Genomic DNA, 8,490 nt, shown 5'->3' with positions numbered 1-8,490 from the left:
CTTTAAAAAGTTCCTGTGCAGCAGATTTGCCCAATGCAATACGTTGTCTGATCTCTTGACTGCTGCTTCAGTGAGTGTTGATAGTTGATCCAAGAAGAATGAAGTCCTTGACAACTTCAATCTTTTTTCCATTGATAAGAATGTTGTTACTGGTCCAGTGGTGAGGATTTTTGTTTTCTTTACATTGAGATGCAACCCATACCGAAGGCTGTGTTCCTTGATCTTCACCAGTAAATGTTTCAAGCCCTCTTCACTTTCAGCAAGCAAGGTTGTATCATCTGCATATCGCAGGTTGTTAACAAGTCTTCCTCCAATCCTGATGGCATGCTTTTCTTTATAGAATCCAACGTCTTGTTTTATTGGTAAAGTGGAGAGTCAGAGAAAAAGAGAAAGACCACCAATGGATTGGCACAGTGACCGCAGCAATGCACTCAGGTGTAGCAATGATTGTGAAATTGGCTCAGGATCAGGGAGTGTTTTGTTCGGTTGTGCATAGGTAGCAGCTTGATGGCACTTACCAACAACAATGTGGAATGCCAGAAATACAAACAAATCTATGTTGAAAGATACCAGAATGCTCCTTAGAAGTCAGTATGCCAAGACTTCATATCTCATTCCTCAGACAAGTAGGCAGATGGTACCATTTCCTGGAAAAAGACATCATATTTGGCAACATGGAGGATCAGCAAAAAAAAAAAAAAAAAAGGGAAAGGGACACCATCAATGAGATGAATTGTCACATTATCAGTAAAAACAGGCTCAAACAATTACAATTGTGAGGATGGTGCAGGACCTAGCTTTGCTCCGTTTTGTTGGGCTTGATATCACCTAACAATACTAACATATATATTCAATCACATATACATACATATATGCATGTGCAAGCACATGTTTGCAAATACACACAAATTGCACATACACAAAATATATTTAAAATATACGTACACATGTGTATATATGTACACATAAATATATATGCTAAATGTACTACTTTTATATAACTTACTCCTAATGTATGTGAGTTGCAGAATGAGCTAGTGATTGACCTACTCTGCATCATTGGGTAGTCAGTAATGGCCTTGAAAGATCTATGAGACTTCTAGTAGTGATCGGACTAGAAAAGCTTTGTTAGTGGAAAGAATAGGTCATGGAAATGGAAGGTGGTTTCAAATACAGGTTGTATTTGACTAACGGCAAGTAACTTGGATTGACTGAAGTCTTCCAATATGAAAGACTGGGGAAAAAAAAAAATGAAGAATAGAAGATGAGGAGAGATGATAAAGAACTTTTAATGACTCACTAAGAGATTCTTAATTTATACTGCAGGCAGTAGAAAATAATGGTCATTTTTTAAAAGGGAAGATAAATAATTTTTATTTTGAATGGATTAAATATAAACAGACTAGAAAATAAAATTGTGGCAGCATCATTGGGCTTAAGCATGGCAACAATTGTGAGGTTAGCCCAGGATCAGGCAGTGTTTCGTTCTGTTGTGCATAGGTCACTATGACTCAATGGCACCTAACAACAACAACAGCAACAACAGAAACTAATATGAGGCTTATAAGTCATAGAAATTGTAATTTTAAAATGAAAGATGAGGGAAAATTGAACTAAAGCTAGACTAGTGAAATGACAGAAGGGGGTTGATAGGATAAAGATTTATTTTTCAAAGAAAAATGGATTCATATCTCTTAAGTGGGGAGTGACAGACACTTTATGTAATGAGATATGTTATTACTACAAGTGTTAATTATGTGTGAAAAAATGTGGAACTAGGGGAAAATAATAAAACTAAAGGACTGAGACCCTCCAGTAGAGATTGCCAAAGTATTTGAAGACTATGGTAAAGGATAAAGTCAAGAATGCCTTTCATGACAGAGTGAGGGAAAACACCTCTGCTGAAATAGGTCACTCAGGAATATATAAGAGAAAAAAAGAAGCCCCAGCTGTGAGTTTCCTAATGAAAAGTTTTACTGCTGCCTTAATCCTCTCCAAACCTATATATGTGAAATTTAACAAGAAAGTACAAGTTCTGATTAACTCAAGGTCGATGAAAAAAATAGGTGGAGAGAAGCAGCTATAAAAACTGGCTTCCTAACTTAATCCATTCATTAAAATCACTGTCTAACAAGAGATTGCAGAGATAAAAAAAAAATTGTATGCCAATAATCAGTAATTAAATTAACTAGCTAAATTAAATCTTATTTTAAGAAAGCACAAATAATTAACTTTTGTCATTTATTTTATATTTTTTTACTCACAACAGCTTTATACTTTTAGTGTGATAAAGGAAAAATCAATAAGATGAATGCTGAAGAAGTCAAGATACCTAAAACCATAGATGAGTATTTTTATAAAACAAATCAAATTCACTGTCATCAAGTTAATTCTGACTCATAGTGGTTCTGTATAGGGTTTCTGAGGAGGAGGAGCACCAAGTTTCCTCTTTCTCCAATGGAGCAGTTTGTGGGATTGAATGCCAACGTTTTGGTTAGCAGTCTGGTGTTTATCCTACAACATCACTAGGTTAGCTAGGTATCTTAGATCTTATGAATTAGGTCATTCTGTATTTGCATAAATTTTCTCTATTAACCTTCTTTTTGTTTAACTTACTGTGAATTTAGTGAAGGTTTATATACAAGATCATTGGCTTTACAATCCCCTCCCTTCAAATAGAGTTATCTTACCTCTACCTTGTTGTTCCCCATTTATATATTATATTTCACAAATTAGCAAAGCAAAAATATTTGATGTGCACATACAAAACAATATATATATATATATATATATAAATTTAAATATTTAAAGGCCAACCTTCTGCCTATGGACACACAGACTTAATCAGCCCATGTACCTAGAGCCTGCAAGGTGCTCTGTCTCTCCATGTCACCACCTCGGCCACCATCTCTACTGTCATCACTTTTCTAAGTAAGGATCTCATGTTACACTCATGCTCTTCCTTCTTGATGGTCCTGGGATCATCTGTACCTGAAATGAAAGATAAACTACTCCTCCCTTCAAGTTACACATTTCTGATACTTACAGTGTGGACAGTCACAATTAATCCTGCTAAAAATTACTCATAATTGAATCATAAAATTCTATCAGCATCAGCCACCATCACCTTTCACCAGACCCACTTGGAAAATAGGAAAACTATTCAGTTGGGATTCTACCTTACCACCTTCATTCAGAAGTTAAGCACACCCATGAAAGCTTGTAAGTCAGCCACTTCATGCCTATATAATCACCCCATTTTTGATAGCCAATGTCTAAATTGAAAGTCTCTATCAAGCAGTTTGTCATACTGTAGTGGCTTGTGAGTTGCTGTGATTCTCGAAGCTATGCCACAGGTATTTTAAATACCAGCAGGGTCATCCATAGTGGACAGGTTTCAGATGAGCTTCCAGACAAAGACGGACTAGGAAGAAAGACTGAAAAACTACTTCAGAATATTTAGTCATTGAAAACCTTATGATTAGCAGAGAAACACTGTCAGATATAGAGCCAGAAAATGAGCCCCTCAGGTTGGAAGGCACTCAAAATGTCACTGGGAGAGAGCTGCCTCCTCAAAGTAGAGTTGGCCATAATGATGCAAATGGAAGTAAAGCCCAAGGGACCTTCATCTGCTTATGGAGCACAACTCAAAATGAAGAGAAACAGCTGTAAAACTCCATTAATAAACAGAAAAAGGAATGTATGAATCATGAATCTAGGAAAATTGGAAATTGTCAAAAAATGAAATGGAACACATAAACATCAATATATTAGGTTTAAGCGAGCCGAAATGGACTGATATTGGCCATTTTGAATCTGGCAACCACATGGTTTACTATGCTGGAAATGACAAATTGAAGACAAATGATGTTGCATTTATTGTCAAAAAGAACATATCCAGATTAGTCATGAGGTACAACGCTGTCTGTGATAGGATAATACCCATGTGCCTACAGGGAAGGCCAGTTAATACCATTATTATTCAAATTTACTCACCAGCCAGTGAGGATATAAGAGAAGAATACTACCAACTTTTTAAATCTGAAATTGATCAAACTGGTGATTGGAATGCAAAGTTTGGGAACAAAGAGGAAGGATCAATAGTTGGAAAATGTGGCCTTGGTGATAGAAAAGATGCTGGAGATAGCATGATAGAATTAGGCAAAATCAATTATTTGCTCATGTCAAATCCCTACTTTAGATATCATAAGAGAGGAGTATACACACGGACTTCACCAAATGGAATACACAGAAATCAAATTCACTACATCTGGAAAAAGAGATGATGGAAAAACTCTGTATCATTAGTCAAAACAAGGACAGGGGCAGATTGTGGAATAGAGGATCAGTTACTCATATGCAAATTCAAACTAAAACTGAAGAAAAGGAAAACAAGTCCATGAGAGCCAAAATATGACCTTGAATATATCCCACCTGAATTTAGAGATCATCTGAAGAACAGATTTGATACATTAAACACTAAAGACCGAAGACCAGAAGAGTTGTGGGATGACATCAAGAATATCATACATGAAGAAAGCAAAAAGTCATTGAGAAGACTAGAAAGAGGGTCAAAATGGATGTCAGAAAAGACACTGAAACTTGGTTTCCAGCAAAGATATGCTAAAGCAAATAGAAGAAATGAGGCGGTCTAAAAGCTGAACAGAAAATTTCAAAGGTCAGCTCAAGAAGAAAAAGTCAAATATTACAACACAATGTGCAAAGATCTGGAGTCAGAAAACCAAAAGGGAAGAACATACTCAGCATTTCTCAAGCTGGAGAACTGAATAAAAAATTCAAGCCTTCAGTTTCGTTATTGAAGGATTCTGTGGGCAAATTTTTGAATGATGCAGAATGCACCAAAAGAAGACGGAAGGCATACACAATCACTATACCAAAAGAAAATGGTTAATGTACAACTGTTTCAAGAGTTAGCATATGATCAAGAGCCAATGATACTAAAGGAAGAAGTCCCAAGTGCATTGAAAAAATTGGCAAAGAACAAGGCACTAGGAATTGATTGAATAAAAATTGAAATCTTTCAAGAAAGAGAGGTGGCACTGGAGGAATTCACTCATCTATTCCAAGACATTTGGAAGACAACAATTTCACCAACTGATTGGAAGAGATCTGTATTTGTGACCCTTCCAAAGAGAGGTTACCCAACAGAATGCAGAAATCATCCAACAATCTCTTTGCTATCCCATGTGAGTAAAGTTTTGCTAAAGGTAATACAGAAACGGCTACAATCATACATTGACAGAGAACTTCCAGAAGTTCAAGCTGGATACAGAAGAGGCCGTGGAATGAGGGATATCATTGTTGATGTCCGATGGATCTTGGCTGAAAGCAGAAAGTATCAGAAAGATGTTTACCTGTGCTTTATTTACTGTGCAACTATGTGGATCATGACAAGCTGTGGACAACATTGCAAAGTATGAGTGTTCCTGAACACTTAATTGTGCTAATGAGGAATCTGTACCTGGACCAAGAGGCAGTTGTTCGAACAGAACATGGGAACACTGAATGATTTAAAATTAAGTATGATGTGTGACAGGTTTGTATTCTTTCACCATACTTATTCAACCTGTATCCTGAGCAAATAATCTGAAAAACTGCATTATATGAAGTAAGGCATGGTATTAGGATTGGAGGAAGACTCATGAACAATCTGTGATATGCAGATGATACAACCTTGCTTGCTAAAGGTGAAGAGAACTTAAAATATTTACTGATGAACACCCAAGAGCACAGCCCTCGGTATGAATTGCATCCCAATACAAGAAAACAAAAATTTTCAACAGTGGACCAATACAAAACATTCTTATCAATGGGGAAAAGATTGAAGTTGTCAAGGACTTCATTCTTCTTGAATCAATTATAAACACCCATGGAAGCAGCAGTCAAGAAATCAAATAACGTATTGCATTATGCAAACCTGCTACACAAGACCTTTTTAAAGTGTTGAAGTGTAAAGATGTCAGCTTGAGGTCTAAGGTGCTCCTGACCCAAGTCGTGGTATTTTCAATAACCTCATATGCATGCAAAAACTGGACAGTGAATAAGGAAGACTGTAGAAGAATTGATGCATATGAGTTACGGTGTTGGAGGAGAATATTGAAAGTTCCATGGGCTGCCAAAGAACAAATAGATCTGTGTTGGAAAAAGTGCAGCCAGAGTGTTCCTTGTAGGCCAAGAAGGCCAAACTTTGTCTCTCATACTGATCCATAGGTAATTCTTGTTTATCAAATTGTAGCAATTGATACTTTCTCACAGTGTGTGGTGCTATCGGTTAATGCGATGGACTACCGAGTCTACTTTAACTGGGAGGCCTGCGGTTCAAGCTCACCAGTTGCTCCTTGAAAACCCTATAAAGGGTCACTATGAGTCATACTTGACAGAATTTAACAATAACAACACCACAGTATCAAACATCTTTATCTTCATCTGGTCAGGTTCTGCTCAGCTCAGCCCTAGCCATCCAAGCTACATCAAATGAGGACCAGCTGCAAGTTTGGGTATTCGCACACACCTCCCTGCACTTCATATAAGCTGGCCCCTTCACTCTCAGCCATAAACCCTAGGCTAGAGCCTATGTCAGTGCCTGATTAATGCAGAAAAGGCATTTGACAAAACTCAATATTCATTCTTAATAAAAAGAAGAGGAAAGAAAAAAATCTCAACTAAGTAGGAGCTGAAGGGACATTGCTCAGCATAATTAAGAGCATGTGGCGCTGTGGCTTAATGCTCCCGACTGCAAAACCATTTAAACTCCAAGGTTGGCGATACAAGTGCACCACCTGCTCCTCAGAAACCCTATCCAGGGTCACTATGGGTTGGAACCGACTTGATGGCACTAAACAACAAAAACATACAAAACAATAGCCAATTTTACCTTCAATAGAGATAAATTGAAAGCATTCCCTTTGTGAACAGGAACCAGAAAAGGTTGCCCTTTATCACCACTCCTATTCAATATTGTGTTAGAAGTCTTAGCCAGAGCTATAAGCCAAGAAAAGGAAAATAAAAGCATTCAAATTGGCAAAGAAAAATTAAAACTTTCTGTATTTGCAGATTATAAGATGTTATACGTAGAAAATCCCAAAGACTCTGCAAGAAAATTACTGGAGCTCATTGAAAGCTTCTATCAATCTTTTGAAGCATTATAAATGGTCTAAAGGATTTTCTACCCAGGTAAAACCAAAGATAAGAGAGCAACGATTGAGAGTCTTCTACTTTCTATATTTCTATTATGAAGCTATAAAGATATATATTTACAACTTAGGCTGATTTCAAATGCTCTGCTACCATCTCTGTCTTTCTAATTAGTAGGTTTAAGTTTTAAGTTCTGAATTAAAAGATTCACTATAATGAACTAGATTTCCATTTAGCACTCATATGTAAATTCATGATCAGAATTTGTATGTCAGATCTGAAATAGATAGTATCAAGCCAAAATAGCTAATAATAAGACGGACAACATCAACTTTCAGTTAAACTTTTTAGCAACTAAACTTTCATATGCTGTTGATCAAATAGTAAAATGGTAACTTTTATGAAACCATTCATTTCTTACAAAATTAAACATATTAAGCATCTTATGATGCAGAAATTTCAATATTATGTATTTAGCCCATATAAATGAAAACATGTGTTACAAAAAGACTTGTTCAAAAATTTCAGGAAGTTTTATTTAGCTCAGAAACAAAAATAACTCAAATGCCCATCAATGAGAGATATGTTCAATAGCATGAGTAAATTGCAAAAATGTTATAATACATTTTATGCATCTTATATGAATTTCAAGAAAAGGCAAAACTAATCTACAATAATTCAACTCAGAATTATGGTTGTTTATGGAGGAACCAATGATACTCAGGGAGGAAGTCCAAAATGCATTGAAGGAATTGGCAAAGAACAAGGCACCAGGATTTGATGGAATAAAAATTGAAATCTTTCAAAGAAAGTGAGGCGGCACAAGAGGCACTCACTCATCTCTGCCAAGAAATTTGGAAGACAACTATCTGGCTGACTGATTGGAAGAGATCTATATCTGTGCCCATTCCAAAGAGAGGTGACCCAACGGAATGCAAAAGTCATCGGACAATCTCTTTGATATCTCAAAAGAGTAAAATTTTGCTAAAGGTAATACAGAAAGGGCTACAATCATACATTGACAGAGAACTTCCAGAGGTTCAAGCTTGATTCAGAAGAGGCTGTGGAACGAAAGATATCATTGCTGATGTCGGATGGATCTTGGCTGAAAGCAGAAAATATCAGAAAGATGTTTACCTATGCTTTATTGACTATGCAAAGGCTTTCGGTTGTGCGGATCATGGCAAGCTATGGACAACATTGCGAAGTATGAGTATTCCAGAACACTTAATTGTATTTCTGAGAAATCTGTACCTGGACCAAGAAGCAGTTGTTCGAACAGAGCATGGGAACACTGAATGTTTTAAAATTGGGAAAGGTGTGCGACAAGGTTGT

At 36.5% G+C, this 8,490-nt stretch overlaps 1 pseudogene; it reads left to right on the top strand.

Moving 5' to 3' along the window:
- The first annotated feature begins 6,295 nt into the window (after window positions 1-6,295).
- The window catches only part of LOC102817054, an 11,294-nt pseudogene continuing 9,099 nt past the window's right edge, over window positions 6,296-8,490 (top strand).

This window comes from Chrysochloris asiatica, unplaced genomic scaffold (genome assembly GCF_000296735.1).
Source record: "Chrysochloris asiatica unplaced genomic scaffold, ChrAsi1.0 scaffold00011, whole genome shotgun sequence".
NCBI classification, from domain to species: Eukaryota; Metazoa; Chordata; class Mammalia; order Afrosoricida; family Chrysochloridae; genus Chrysochloris; species Chrysochloris asiatica.
Note: the sequence above shows the minus strand (reverse complement) of the source record. Positions and strands in the feature narration are given on the sequence as shown.